The sequence below is a fragment of the Diadema antillarum genome, unplaced genomic scaffold, assembly GCF_040938485.1.
Source record: "Diadema antillarum isolate AM-2024a unplaced genomic scaffold, OU_Dant_1.0 seq00000682_RagTag, whole genome shotgun sequence".
Classification (NCBI taxonomy): domain Eukaryota; kingdom Metazoa; phylum Echinodermata; class Echinoidea; order Diadematoida; family Diadematidae; genus Diadema; species Diadema antillarum.
Window position 1 is genome coordinate 2,241,787 of NW_027271587.1, and position 15,483 is coordinate 2,257,269.

General features: G+C 39.9%; 1 protein-coding gene across 1 annotated transcript in view; it reads left to right on the plus strand.

Annotated features, from left to right (window-relative positions):
* Positions 1–15,483, plus strand: part of LOC139737141 (ribosomal protein S6 kinase 2 beta-like) — a 115,309-nt gene that overhangs the window by 3,887 nt on the left and 95,939 nt on the right. The gene's annotated exons all lie outside the window — the stretch shown is intronic.

Here is a 15,483-nt window from a genome sequence, read left to right on the forward strand (position 1 = left end):
GATAGTGTTAATTGGTTTTAAAAAGGTGTAGGCCTACCTGTGTAGTCTTTGAAACATTGGCTAAATCTTACAGCCACATACAACTGTACCCTCTTAATGGAGCATGCAGTCCAGCCTAACCAAAAAAATGCTGGAGGAAAGCTGTGTTGAATCTTTCCATACAAATAAAGAAATCAAAGTGGAGTGAAATGATTGATTTAAGGCTTGTAAATGAACATTGTATTCAGTGATCTTCGTGTGTTTGCTGTAGCTGACTGCATTGGAACCCTGTTAAATACTCTTAACCAGTAGTAGACTGTGTCAGATGTTGTGGATAAAACAAGGTACCATGCAAAGCAGGATATGTTTCCCTTGATAGGTTGTTGGTGAGGACTTGTCCCCCCCCCCCCCCCCCCCCCACCACCACAGGTAGGCTAAGCAAATACTTCAGTTCGCCACTCCTGTGTCACACTCTCCCTGTGATCTCAGCCTGTGGATTTCCTTCCAATTAATTTTCCCATGGGGCCTGGTATCTGAGCATTAACCATGCATCATTGCAAGCTCCCCCATTACCGACACCAGGCCCGGGCTTACCAGTGCAGTACACAGTGTCATGTGAGGGATCACCTGATGGGAATTGTGTCTGAAGTGAACCTGACTTAATAACCATTTAATGGCTTCCCCTCAGAAGAGAAGCCATTGTAGTTGTGATTTGCGTCACCAGGAGATACGGAGGCATCCAATTTATGATGGGTATTTGTATGGAAAGCATTCTGCCTGACAGCCAAATATAAACAGCATGGGTTATTAGCTCTCATCCACATGGCACCTGAGTACCCACTGGTGATGCCAAATTAGTGTCCTATCAACATTTTCTGCGCTGTGTTGTTTTGAAATTGCTCAGGCAAGCTTCTATGCCAAAATGTGGTTGACAGTGCAATAACGAAGGGACATTTTGAAATACATTAAAGTACTCTGTAAAGATTTTTTCTGCTACATTGAATGCTGTTGACATTGAAGATCATAATAATGTGATTTTGCAAGGGCACCCAAACAAATAGAGAAAGGCAACCAATGAATAATGTGTTCTATGCTTCTGCACAAAAGGGTGGTTTTGATACTAAATTTTGGGTTTGTTCAAATGATAAAAACTCTACTTCAGTGCCAAGCTCCAGAAACACAAATTTTGCCATGTTGAATTACAAATCAGGAATTATTCTCATTTGTTTGGTTGGTTTTATTTACGGTAAATAATATACCTGTTGTTGTTTTTTTGTAATAATATACGTGATGTAAGGAGGTATGGTGATCAAGGAGTATTTTTTTAGTGTAGTGAAGATGAGTAGGGAAATGTGATCACAGTTTGTAGACACAACAGGAAAGGGTAAATTGCACAGTACGAGGGAGAGTCTGGTGCTAGCGTGCTCTCTCTTTAGCCCAAATCAGCAGTGTCACTGTAGGTTGGTATCCTGACAGGATGTGAAAGAGGGGAAAACAATGGTCGGATAGAGCCTGTGCCACAGGAAGCTTAGAGGGGAAGTGGTGGAATGGGGTTGATATCATGGCGAAGATGGTTTGGGAAAATAGGAAGGTATCATGCTGTCATGCAGCTTAAAGGACCTTGTTTAATCCCCTCCCTCCCCCTTTCCTTCTCCTCCCCCCCCCCCCAACATGCATGTGTTTAATCCTCTTTTTGTCCCCGCCGAACGAGTTCGAGCAGGGGACTATGAAACGGGCTCCGTACGTGTGTCCGTACGTGTGTCCGTCCGTGTGTCCGTGTGTGCGTCCGTGTGTGATCAAAATCTTCAATTTGCTACTTCTCTGTCATTTATGAGCCAATTTTGATTCTGTTTGCTTTATATGATAGCACTACATGGGAGCTTTGAAACTTCTACACAGAATTCCAGTCGTGACCTTTGACCTTGACCTTTGACCTATATTGTACATTTTGCTACAAAATGCTACTCCTTCGCCATTTCTAACCCGATTTCGATTCCGTTTGCTTTATATGATGGCACTAGGTGAGGGCTTCAAAACTTCTACACAGAATTTTGACCTTTGACTTCTTTGACCTTTGACCTTGATTTTTGACCTATATTGTACATTTTGCTACAAAATGCTACTCCTTCGCCATTTCTAACCCGATTTCGATTCCGTTTGCTTTATGTGATGGCACTAGGTGAGGGCTTCAAAACTTCTACACAGAATTTTGACCTTTGCCTTCTTTGACCTTTGACCATGATTTTTGACCTATATTGTACATTTTGCTAGAAAATGCTACTCCTTCGCCATTTCTAACCCGATTTCGATTCCGTTTGCTTTATGTGATGGCACTAGGTGAGGGCTTCAAAACTTCTACACAGAATTTTGACCTTTGCCTTCTTTGACCTTTGACCTTGATTTTTGACCTATATTGTACATTTTGCCACAAAATGCTACTCCTTCGCCATTTCTAACCCGATTTCGATTCCGTTTGCTTTATGTGATGGCACTAGGTGAGGGCTTCAAAACTTTTACACAGAATTTTGACCTTTGACTTCTTTGACCTTTGACCTTGATTTTTTACCTATATTGCACATTTTGCTACAAAATGTTACTTCCGGCGGGGACATATGGGTCATTCCATGGGGTTGGGTCTTCTCTAGATTTTCATGTTGTGTAGGGAATAAAAGTCATATTCTGAAAAATTTATCAAATAATTGTCCGTGGTTTGCAGTTATTCTTGGAGAGAAATGTGTGAAGAATTATTTGATGAAAAAAAAACAAGCCTGTGTACAAATGTATTTTGTCTATGACTGTTTCACTAATGATGTCCCATGGTTTTTTGTGGTTTATGTTGTGACATAAATATATGCCATTTTCATGGCAATGTAAAACAGGAATATACAACCTTTCAGCATTATGCCTATCATAATTAAGAGAGGCAAGGTGACTTCTACAAAGACTATAAGGCACATTTGCATTTGTAACAAAATAAGAACACCAGAGCATCTTCAAGCAACCTCATACCTATGTTACAAACGATGTCCATGGCAATTTTTGTTGTAACATAGGTATAGCATGGTTTTACATACACTTCCAATCATAATATGATCAGAAACTTTATTTCTATAATGAGATTTATATTTCAGGAGTATTCTTATCCAAAAATTAGCATCAAAATCCTCCAAATAAACGAGAAAATACGGAACATATCACTGTACTTCAGTGCGATGTCCGGCCTCTTCGTGTAACGTAGGTAAGGAAAGACGCTCTCACGATAAAAAGAAGAGCTACTAACTTCAGCAATCGTATTCATGTCACTAGCAGTCCTCCCCCAATGGCAGAAAAACTACTCACAGCCAATATACACCTACCTGGACAGCGCAAGATCTGTTTTTCTGCCGTTGTCCATGTAACGTAGGTACAGGAGTTTTAATGTTTCTGATGTCAATTGGTAAGCTTTTACGCTATTTTACGAAAATAATAACATTTGTCATATTCTGTAACTCTATTAGAGGAAAAAAACGACATCTAAACCTCTGAACTGGCCAAAAATACTGTGGACGATGATACTGTAGTCCCACATACTGAGATATTTGTTACAGGTTCATGTTCATAATTTTGATTGCCAAATTTTCCGTCCATGCCGGTCTCTGCAAAAGGAGCATATATTCCTCTCTTAGAAAACCATACAAAAGTATATCAGGGTATCTTCACTGCAATATAAAATTGTTTTACCTCCCGATTGTTTTGAATTTTTGGACCCTTTTGTCATTAGGTATCTACCAAGGTAGACGTGCTAGAGTTAGTATTAATCACTATATACTAGTTGGAAAACGTAGATGTCCAGACTGCATCTGAACTAGAGAAATAGAGTTTGCCTTATTTTGCTGGTGATATTGAGGGAACTAGGAGCTGTGAAATTCTTTCTCTTTAACAGATGTACTTCGAAAATGTCAATGTTTTCCTTCCAAGATTTCACTGACCTGTTAGATGCTCTGATGAAGTTGTTAACATTTCACAAGGATTCACCATTTCCATTCCATGTTCACCCACGTGTGAAGTCTCAAAACTAAAATGCCAGTGTCCTATTCAGTTTGGGTGGGTAGTGGGTAGGAAAGGCTTCAATAAAATTATGAACCCCAATCAAAATTGGACTATTATTGCTTTACACTATCATTCAAAAAGAGGGCAACAATTTCGATGGGGGATGAATATAAAATAGGGCCTAGTATTATTTTGGGAGTCTATTAAGAACCATAACCGTAACCGTAACCCTGACCCTAGCCCTAACCTTAGCTAGGACACTTGGGGCAGCGACCTGCCCTTCCTACAGTGTAGCTTGCATCTGAAAACAAGTTTTTAGCATAGAGTATGAAAATGATATTTTCCTGTGTTTTACATGCTATATTATTATTATTAATATTTACATCATTTTAAGCATAACCAATTTTTTTTTTCAATTTTGGTGGGAGGTACACATGGAACTCCAGCTAATGGGTATGCCAAGAGGTAGAAATGTAAGCAAAATTGTTAAAATTATTTAATTCCATTCATAAACACACAGATACATCAACAGGAATATATAGTCAACCCCGACAAAAATTTTCTTTTAATTTTTTTATTCTATTTCTCTTTACACCTTTTGTTCAGTTTGTTGATGAATCTGCCATGGCTCCTCCTCTACCACCGCTACGTGTTAAACTACATGAAAGAGTGAAAAGGACACATCCACAGCAATCCACAAACAGAGAGGAAGCTGACAAAGCAACACCCAAGAAGAGTGAATGTAACAAACTAGACAAGAAGAAAACTGCACAGAGGGAAAATGAACAGAAGAAAAACAAAAATCGAGGGCTAAATGAACATTGGACAAAAGAGCAGAAATTAATTTCAAACAAAGAACATGGAGAAGACAAGAAGACTTGTCTGATTTCTCTTTATTAGTTTTCTTAGTTAGTTGACAACTAGTTGATGATGTTGTTAGTGTATATTAGGTCAAATTGTGTAAAGCTACACTTTCTTCTTCTTCTTCTGATTAAGTCTGCCTTCTTTCATATCAGAGTTACAAAGAATTGAAGTCTGTGTAACATAGGTATTGTTCCACAGGTGTGCAGTAAATATAATTCCAAAGAACTGTTACAATAGTGTTATTTGTGGGAACATACATAAAGTCTATATGTGTAGGTTTTAACATCTCACACCACAATAAAGGAAATCAGTTGATATGTCGTAGTGTACCTATGTTACAAAGACATACTGTCCGTGTAACATAGGTAGTACACCGTGGGCGAGGTTGTTGTCTGAAAACCCCTGATTATAACAATAAAATCATGTTTTCACTTGAATACCCATACAAATCACTTGCTTTAATTGTGGTGCTTTTAAGAATATTGTCATTGTGTCACTCTTGATGAAAAAGTTAAACCTTTGATTGAAATTGTTAATGGTTTGTAGAAAAAAACATGTTAATAAAAGTGGCTTGCAGTTGACATCAGAACATACAATCTTACTAGTAATGATCTCATGCGCCTGTTAAATAACATGTTGATGTGCTATGGACGAAAAAAACGTGGATGTGTTCATTGTTATCATTTCAGAACACAAAATGATGAAGGATGTCAACAAATGAAGTCCGTGTAACATAGGTATTTTGCCATACCTGTATACCCATGCTGACTGAAAGTGTGCGAAGTAATAAACAGATTTCTAGTGGAATATGTTGAAGAATGGGAGTAACAAATCAGGGGGGAAAAGGAAATTTCAATTTACCCAACTTGAATTTTCAACTTGTATGTCACAATTTCAGTCCCAACCCCATGGAATTACCCATATATTACGCACCGCGTAATTTCTACTTTTCCTTGTTATTTTTTAATGCAAAACCTTCCTTTGAATGTATGGTATCTATAAGAATTTTGTCCAGAATGGATCAAAGAATTTTATTCCAGAATAGATTCTTTGATTAAGGTTTAAAGATCGCTTCTTGCATACTGTGCTTTATAGCTTGATGTTCTATGAAGTACAGTGGCTTTTAATTTGCTCTATGATATAGGGGATTATTCATTTGGGAAATTGATGCCATATGTGAAATGGTTGGTCATGAGCTGTCATGTTTAGTGACAGTGGTGCTCCATTCTTTTTTGAGACTTCTAAATTTTATTTGCATTCATTGGCTAGCTAATGTCAAGATACTCAAGGTAATGCTAAGTACATTCACATGGCTCTATTCTAGTTCAATACTAGTAATGGCTGCTACCTTCAAGGAGTACTAGATAGGGCTGCTACACCAAAGAACGCCAATAAGGGCTCCTTCTTCCAAAGAGCACCGAGTGCTAAAGACTAGTATCTTCTAAGAGCATTACTAATGGCTGCTATCTGCTTCTACATGTAGCTTAAATACCAAAAAGGGCTACTATTGTACCTTTGAAGAGCACCAGTAAGGCCTACTACCTCTAGAGAACTCCAATAAGGCTTGCTACATGTACCTTACACCACTTTAGGGTTAAAATTTTCAGAGTGCCAACAAAGGCTGCCACCTTCAATAACCACTGAGAGCTGCCACCTTCAAAGAGCACCATTAAGGGCTGCCACCTTCAAAGAGCGCCAATAAGGGCTGCTACTTTCAAAGAGCACCAATAAGGGCTGCCACCTTCAAAGAGCACCAATAAGGGCTACTACTTTCAAAGAGCACCAATAAGGGCTGCCACCTTCAAAGGGTACCAACAAGGTACACTGTACCTTCAAAGAGCACTGAGGGCTGCTACCTTCAAAGAGTGCCAATAAGGGGTGCCACCTTCAAAGAGTTGCCACCTTCAAAGAGCACCAATAAGGGCTGCCGCCTTCAAAGGGCACCAATAAGGGCTGCCACCACCTTCAAAGAGCACCAATAAGGCAGGATACATTCAAAGGGCACCGATAAGGGCTGCCACCTTCACAGAATGCCAATAAGGGCTGCCACCTTCAAAGAGCACTGAGGGCTGCCGCCTTCAAAGGGCACCAATAAGGGCTGCCACCTTCAAAGAGCACCAATAAGGGATGCCACCTTCAACGAGCACCAATAAGGCAGGATACATTCAAAGGGCACCAATAAGGGCTGCCACCTTCAAAGAGCACTGATAAGGGATGCCGCCTTCCATGAGGGCCAACAAGGGCTGCCACCGTCAAAGAGCACCTATGAGGGCTGCCACCTTCAAAGGGCACCAATGAGGGCTGCCACCTTCAAAGAGCACCAATAAGGGATGCCACCTTCAAAGAGCACCAATAGGGACTGCTACCTTCCATGATGAAATAGAGAATTACATGAAGTATTATCCTGTTTCAGGAGGAAAGTTAGTGATTTCCCACCTTTTTATAGAGACAATACACTGTACACATCGTATGGGAGTCAATACATCATTTGTATTTTAGTGAGTTCATTTTGCTAAAATCAATTGACTTCAAAAATTCAGAGAAATAAAAACACTGGAATATGTCACTTGAATACAGTATTCCAAGACTTTCAAGGAGGCTATAACTTCCTCAAGAAGGACAACAGTATCTGAAGCTCTCGACTCAGGGCTACCATTGTCAAAGCACTCTCATAAGGGTTTCTCAGAGTTTCGACCTTGAATGAGCTCCAAGAAGGCTACTACTTACTTCCGAAGCATTCCACTCTTTCCAGTGAAGGTGGCTACACTTCAGCATTTAAAATGTATATATGAGAACTATTACTGTACCATTAGGCACTTACTTTAAGTTACAGGAAATTCATAGAATCTGTCGGATTGCCAAATTCAATGGCAGCCTGATCTGAAGTAAGACCTGCCTACTCTTCTAATTTCCCAGTCATCAACTGTGGATAAGAGTTTTGATACCATAGAGTGGGAAAGCTACATTTGAGAATCCTTGGAACAAATTGTGTACCACTCTATCACTGATCTCTGTGGTAAAGTACAATCACAGCCACAGAATTTTGATTGGAGTCAACCATTACTGATGAGCATAAGCCTCGATGCACTCATTCGCTGACCGATGCTATTTGTGGTTTTCAAATGTACCCTGGTAGGCAGCGTATGAATCCGGTCACCCATGAATCCCCACGCTAACGTCTTTAAGTGCCTTTCACAATAGGATGCATAAATTCTCACTTTCTCGTACATATATATACATGTAGTCAGCAAAGTTGACAGTTTACCGAATGTGATGAAATGATACCCGTACTGGGCACTCAAGGTTCATTCACACTCTACAGATAGCACTTGGTCGGTAGATCGCAGTTAATATCATTTTTATTTGCTTCCACTCTTGATGAAAAATAAATAAATTCAACTGGAAGCCAAGCACTTTAAAGGGGAAGGCTATTAACTGATCAGTGGGAATCAGTGGAAATGCTGGGAGATGATTGTTCCAATCCTAATGGGATTCATTCAAGAGTTCATTGTATAGGGCCTATCTATTGTTGTGTGAAAATGATTTGCTTCAGAACGGTCTCACATTCAAGTAATGTGCAGATTAATGCTCCGTCACTGACTAGGGCCCTGTTTCATAAAGCTGTTCGTAAAGTTACGAACAACTTACGAGCGACTGGTGATCAGTTCTGATGTGCTATACTTATCAGAATTTCCATAATTCAGCACAAGAACTGATCACCAGTCGCTCGCAAGTTGTTCGTAACTTTACGAACAGCTTTATGAAACAGGGCCCAGGGACGCTAACCTGGAAGCATTAAACTGCACATTACTTGAATATGAGACCATTCTGAAGCAAATCATTTTCACCAACAATAGATAATGAACTCTTGAATGAATCCCATAAGGATTGGAACAATCATCTCCCAGCATTTCCACTGATTCCCACTGATCAGTTACTAGCCTTCCCCTTTAAATCTCCAGTGTGTGCATCCATAAACGTTGACTAGACCGTGACTCCAGGCATCCTCACGCAGGACTTGCTGTAAAAGCGGATTTTTTTTTTTTTTTTTTTTTTTTTTTTTTGCATATTTTTTCGTGCTTGGCTAGGTAGTATGAATTTGGCATCTTCATTGATTTTTGATAGCACTAATGGTAGTGACAACTGAGCGAGCACTGAAGAACAGCTCACTGCTGTGAGAAATAAATTTCATTGCCATTGCCATTGTCATTGTCATTGTCATTGTCATTGTCATTGTCATTGTCATTGTCATTGTCATTGTCACTGCTCTCAAGGCAGCTTAGGGCTTAGGGCAGCAACTAAAAGGTAACTGGTCGACAGTAACATGTGCAACAAATTCACTCTTGCTTCAGAACCAATATAAAACTGCAATTAACAACATTGATATCCCTTCAGTACCTACCTTTACAGCGCTTGAAATACTCACCAGTCATCGGCAATTTGTTGCCATGCCCCTCCCACTGGCCAGAATACCCCTTTCAAAATCAAACAGTTTACAGCCACAATATTTTGTTACTCACTTATCATACCCCTTTGAGTGGATTTGTGCCCTCTCAAAGTGGCCTTGACCCAAATTTGATGAAATTTGAGGCCTGCCTTGAGATTAAAAAACAGAGAAGAATATTATATAACAAGCAAAAATTTACATACTATTAGTTTCGTACTGGTTTCATATTGCATTAAATGCATGAAAACAACATGAGAATTTCCGCTTTTGCAGTATTGTGGCAAGTTGCATCATTGAATTAAAAAAAGAAGATTGGGGGGGGGGGTTTAACTTGTGGTTTACACACACGGCACAAGACAGATTATCATGAGGGTTTCAAAATAAAGTCATGATGAACTGATGATTTTTTTTTCAAATATGAGAGTTATTGGATTCCATATCACATTGCAAAAAGTTTTTTTTTAGAAAACTATAGTTAAATATTTCTCCTCCTCCTGACCTTTTTATATCTAAGTGTTCACACCCCACTTGATTTCCGCAGGACGTGCTGACAGTAGTACTTTGTACAAATGTACACGTACACATGCCACCCACTGAACAAACGCGCATGATACTGCTTGCATGCACTCATCATATAGGGTTGAACATATGTGCGCATAGTAGGCTACAGGTAGGCATACAATTGTACATGTATGTGCAGCTGCTGCCTGCCCATATTGCATACGTACGTTTGTACGTACATCGCTCTCATATTTACTACTCAAACAACTAGAGGACAATATTTTTGGTGGGTCGTTTAATCAACAAGAGTTTTTTGGCACATGAAATTTTACAAAAATAAACCTCCATGAAAATATTCAGCATAGATCATCTGCACTATTGTCTGATGCTCCCATGCCTCACACATTGTGCTACTGTTAGCCATTATACTAGTCTAGTTTCCATACTTACGTATCATAGTCCAAGAAGGCAAGCTTACCAGGAGTGGTGAACTTTGTTCTGTGGAATCATGACAGAAAATTCAGAGTAGTGTAGTGCAGTATATATGACCCCGTTTACAGTGAGTGAAAAGGCCAGGCTCGGCTGCGGCTGAGCCCGGCCTTCATTTCACTGTAAACACGCAAAAGGCCAAATGTGGGGCCAAAATCGGCCGCGCATTTGGCCAAGCTCTGGAGGTAGTCTCGGCCGCGGCCGAGCCCGGCATTTTCTCACTGTAAACGCAAACTGGGCCAAATGCGGTACCAAATTTAGTCTGGCTTCCAGACTCTCTGCCTGTACTATTTCGCTATTCAGGATATTAACCCCCTCAACGTCGAAAACTATTATAGTTTAAGGTGGTTTTGTCCTGCAAAGGATTTTTCCTTCGGCAAAGGCCTTTGCCAAACGGCAACTTCGTCGCCACAGAATCCAATTGGCAAAGGGTCTGGAAACCAGACTATACCAAATTGCGTTTGTTTACAAGCAGAGCGCCACTACGACAAAATATTGAAAGGTTTGAATTAAAAGCTGGGGCCAAGCCCGGCACTGTAAACGGACAGAATTGCGGGGCTCGGCCCCACAATTGAGGCCGGGCTCGGCCGCGGCTCGGCCCAGCCCCGCACTGTAAACGGGGTCTAGGTTGCACTTACAGCTTGGTATTTCTTGTTGGCTTGAAAAGATATTCTTGACGATTAAACTCTGAAATTGCAAGCAAAAACCAAACACACAGTACAAAAATTATGGTGGTCAAACTCTTGCTTTGCATGTCCACTCATTCTACTCAGCCTTGGCTGAATGACCAGACTGACACAGCCATGGTCAGTATGAATGGTCATTACTACTTCTTCCTGTCAGTGACCTTGCTTTCTATTGGCATCCATAAAAGAGGTACTGTACTTCTACAGGTGGAGCTGTATACAATTGAACAATAACTTCTTTTACTCTTTGTTGGTTGTTGTGTAAACATGTGTATACAGACTGTATGGTTTGTACAGCAGTTATTTAAATCTATTGATGTATAATCTCTATGGACACATGCCATAAATAAAGAGGCATTTTATTTTTTCTACTCTGTCAAAATGGCTATATGATTATTGCACTTTTGAAAATCTCTTCAGGGCTCGACACTAACTTTATTTTTCGGTGGCCCACCAAAATCATCAATTTCAAATTTTTGGTGGCCCAAGAGAAAAATTTGGTGGCCCGAAAAAAAGAATCGATAAAAGTCAATTTTTTTTTTATAAGTCGCACACTCACTGCATGCATTTATGCATTTCCGGCGCAAAAAGTTACGAATTTATTGACACACTTTTCAAAATATTTTGGTGGCCCGAAGTGGGCCACCAAATTTGCCCTTTTCTGAAATTTGGTGGCCCGACTTTCATTTTTGGTGGCCGCGGGCCACCGTTAGTGTCGAGCCCTGCTCTTAGTTGGTATGCCATTGACAATTTTTACCTCCGCCAAGGGTGGAGGTTACATGTATGTTTTCATTACCGTTGGTTGGTTGGTTTGTTTGTCCGTGTGCAAAATGACTCAAAAAGTTGGGAACAAATTTGGATAAAACTTGCAGGAAAGGTTGAGAATGACACGAGGAACAGATGATTAGATTTTGGTAGTGATCAGGAATTTTTATGGATTTTGTGAAGAATTTTCGGTATTTTGGCAGGTAGGGTCGATGAACTTAGAGTTCAAGCTGCGCATTTTTGAGGTTTTCATATGTGCACTATGGTGCATGTTCTACTTTCTGCTAGGGTGAGGCACGCCGCACCGCTGAGGGTTGATGATGTAACAAAAGGCTTTTATATTGGGAAATTGGGCGATTTTCAGCGTGCATATGTATGGTCAGAAATCACTGATCTCTTTGGAAGAACAAGTTCATTGGTGGAAAGTAGCTGCTTGTTTTTTATGTTACTTTGTGATTTGAAGAAAAATTTATGTGAGAGGTCATTGTCATGACACTGGTAGGAAGAAGAGATTGAAGTATTGTGGCACAAATATTATTCGCAATTGAAGTGATAATGTGTAGAAATGACTGCATGGATTTCATGCTGTGGATGAAACATAGTCCCACCTCTGCACATCTATGTTTGCTCTTTGTTTCTTACTTGTATCGGTATTGATACATGAATGAATTAAATGTACTGTAAAATATACACCTACAGTCAAACCTGCCTCAGCGGCCACTAGTCTATAGCGGCCACCTGTCTATAGCGGCCACTGAAAAAGCCCCCCCGAGAGAAAAACCCTGTTAAAGACCCTGTGTTTAGCGGCCACCTGTCTAACGCGGCCAGCGGCCACAAATTTTGTTTCCCGTGGTAGATTTTAACCTGTTTGTAGCGGCCAAAGAGCCGATAATGCAGCGTGTTTTTCTGCTTTGTAGTCATGCCAGTCATTCATGGGCAATGTTTAGTGATCGCAAGTATTATTTGCCATCGCTGCATTCATCACTCATTCAGTCATGATAATGCACTAGTGTTTAACTTTCTTCACGACTGTACACATGCTGACGTGCAACAATTTCATAAATACCGGCATTGTTCAATGCATGAAACACACGTGTGCATACATACACACATTACATGTACATGTAAGTACTTAAAGATGTATACAACGATGATACATGTATATATGTAGGCAATGCACACAAAGTTGGATGACCTGTCTATAGCAGCCACCTGTCTATAACGGCCACTTTTTTCGTCTCCCTTGGATGACCGCTATGGACAGGTTTGACTGTATTTGAGCAAGCAAGAAAAATACTTGGATTCTCCTTCATCCCTGACAAATTAAAATCTTGATTCAAGTGACAATGTAGACTTCATACAGAGGAACTTCAAAGAAAACCTTCAATCGAAAGGAATTTTTAGGCAGTCTTTAGGGCTTTTTACACTTGTGTTTCTTAACCCCGGACTTTCTCTGACCCAGGACTATCGTTAGTCCCGTACCAATTTTTTCAGCTTTTTACACTCGCCAGTTAGTCCCGTACTATCTCTTGTCCGGGGCTAAGGAGAAAACTGACCTTTTTACACTCGTATTTCTTAGCCCCGGACTTTCCAAACCACATGAATATTCATAATTACGCTGTGTACTGTACACGTACACGCACGCACCGGCAGCACTTGATTACCTCGTTTCTGATTGGTCAGTGAGGGTCGGACTTCGTCTCCGTCGCTTAGCCCAGGATTATTTTTTCGTTCTGTTTACACTCACTTGCTTGGCACCGCAATTGCGGTGCTAACCCCTGCTATTTTGCAGGGCCAGATAGTACCGTACTATCGGTGGGGCTAGCCCACTTTGGCAAAAACGAGTGTAAACAGAAAGTGGGCTAAGGATAGTCCCCGTACCAACGGTGGGGCTAAGGCCCCCCCCCCCCCCCCCCCCCCCCTTTAGCCCCACCGTTGGTCCGGGGCTAAGCAAAAATTTACAAGTGTAAAAAGCCCTTTTCTTGTTGATGTTTTTTTTTACTCTTCTTCCCTCACAACACCCTCCCCAGTTTCATGACAATGATATTTGATATCATGTATCACATTACAGCTCAATCTATGAGCAGGTTCAGGGTATAGAGCTTCAGGTCTTCCTTGAACACAAGGATGAATGTTCCATTAAATGGTTATAGCATCATTTGATTGCTATCAGGCATACCTGTAAGAATTTTATCAGGGGAATGTTAAGTGTGACCATGATATGCATATTAAAGGTGTGCTGTGATCCTTTAAATTGTCCTGACTGTGTCCTATCAAGATCCCACATACTGTCATAATACTTTATAGTATATGGGTATTAAGTCAAATACTAATCACCCATTGGATGAACATGATCATGTGACAGCAGAGCATTTGTAATGTTAACCAATAGGGAAAATTTTTAGGTGAACAAACGGTAAACAAACGAAGAAGTGCATTGTAGTAACATTAAGGCACACACTTAGGGCTCCTACTGCAAGAATGAGGTGCCAAGACATGAAAGCTCCAAGCGGCTTGTGGATAGTTGGTAACTACTTTAGCTGTGGACTCAATCTCATTCATTGGTAATGCTGCGATCAATGGCTACCATGGAAAATTCAGTTAAAGGTATGCATCATTCATAGTACTTTGAGACACCCATATCTTTATGTGTTATGATAGATGACGACTTTTGTGTGTGTTTTTTTTAATAAACATACAGACTGTTCTAATTCTAATTTTACGTGCTCTATTAAGGAGGTCCCTTGATAACATTTTGAAACTCTTGAGATAGATATGATTTAGTATGTTCATTCCCATGCCATTATCATCTGTATAATGTATGTGTTGTGAGTACAATGTATTGCTGTGATTCACCCAATGTAGTTGTTTAGTGTACTCCCTTTCCTTTTTGTTGTCTTCTTCTTCTTCTTCTTCTTACTACTACTACTACTGCTACTACTACTACTACTACTACTACAGTACTACTACTACTACTACTCTTTCTACTACTACTAACTACCTCTACTCCTACCACTATTGCTTCCTTTACTATAGCTACTATTACTATGTGTGTACTACTACTACTGCTACTACTACTACTACTACTACTACTACCACCATAATTATATTAATCATAATATTCATATCATCGAGACAAATCCAATCCAGCTTAACAGTGTTACAGTCCCTTGTAGAGGAAAAAAAAAATGTTATGTAATGCTGATTATCACGAGGATGTTATACCTAGATCTAATTCAATTAGAGTGTGAAACAGTTCCAGGACATCTGTGGCAACTCATGCAAACAATGCATAGCGAGGGTAAAACCCTGAATAATGCACACTAGGTTGAATACTGCCAAAGCTCACAAACAAATAAAAAAAAATCTTGCGCAGCTGTGCTTCACTTTCTAATAGTGTGATGCAGAACAAAATTATCAGCAGAGAAACAGATATATCACTTGTGTGCATTTTGGTGCAAGCAACTGTAAAGCAATTATGGAGGATTGGTTTTTTCTAAGTACTGATTCAAATAATATATTTACTCTCTTTTTTTTTTGGCAATTATTAAAAGAATACCTTAACCATATTCACAATTTATAGAAATATGTGTATCAGGTTCAAGTATTCAGATTAAAATCAGTTTATCTTTTCTTTTTTTCTTTTTTTAGTCTAAACTGGTTGTAAGGCCCTTCCTTCTTTGCCTAGCAGTATGACAGACAAGCTGGTCACTAAGTGGTCTT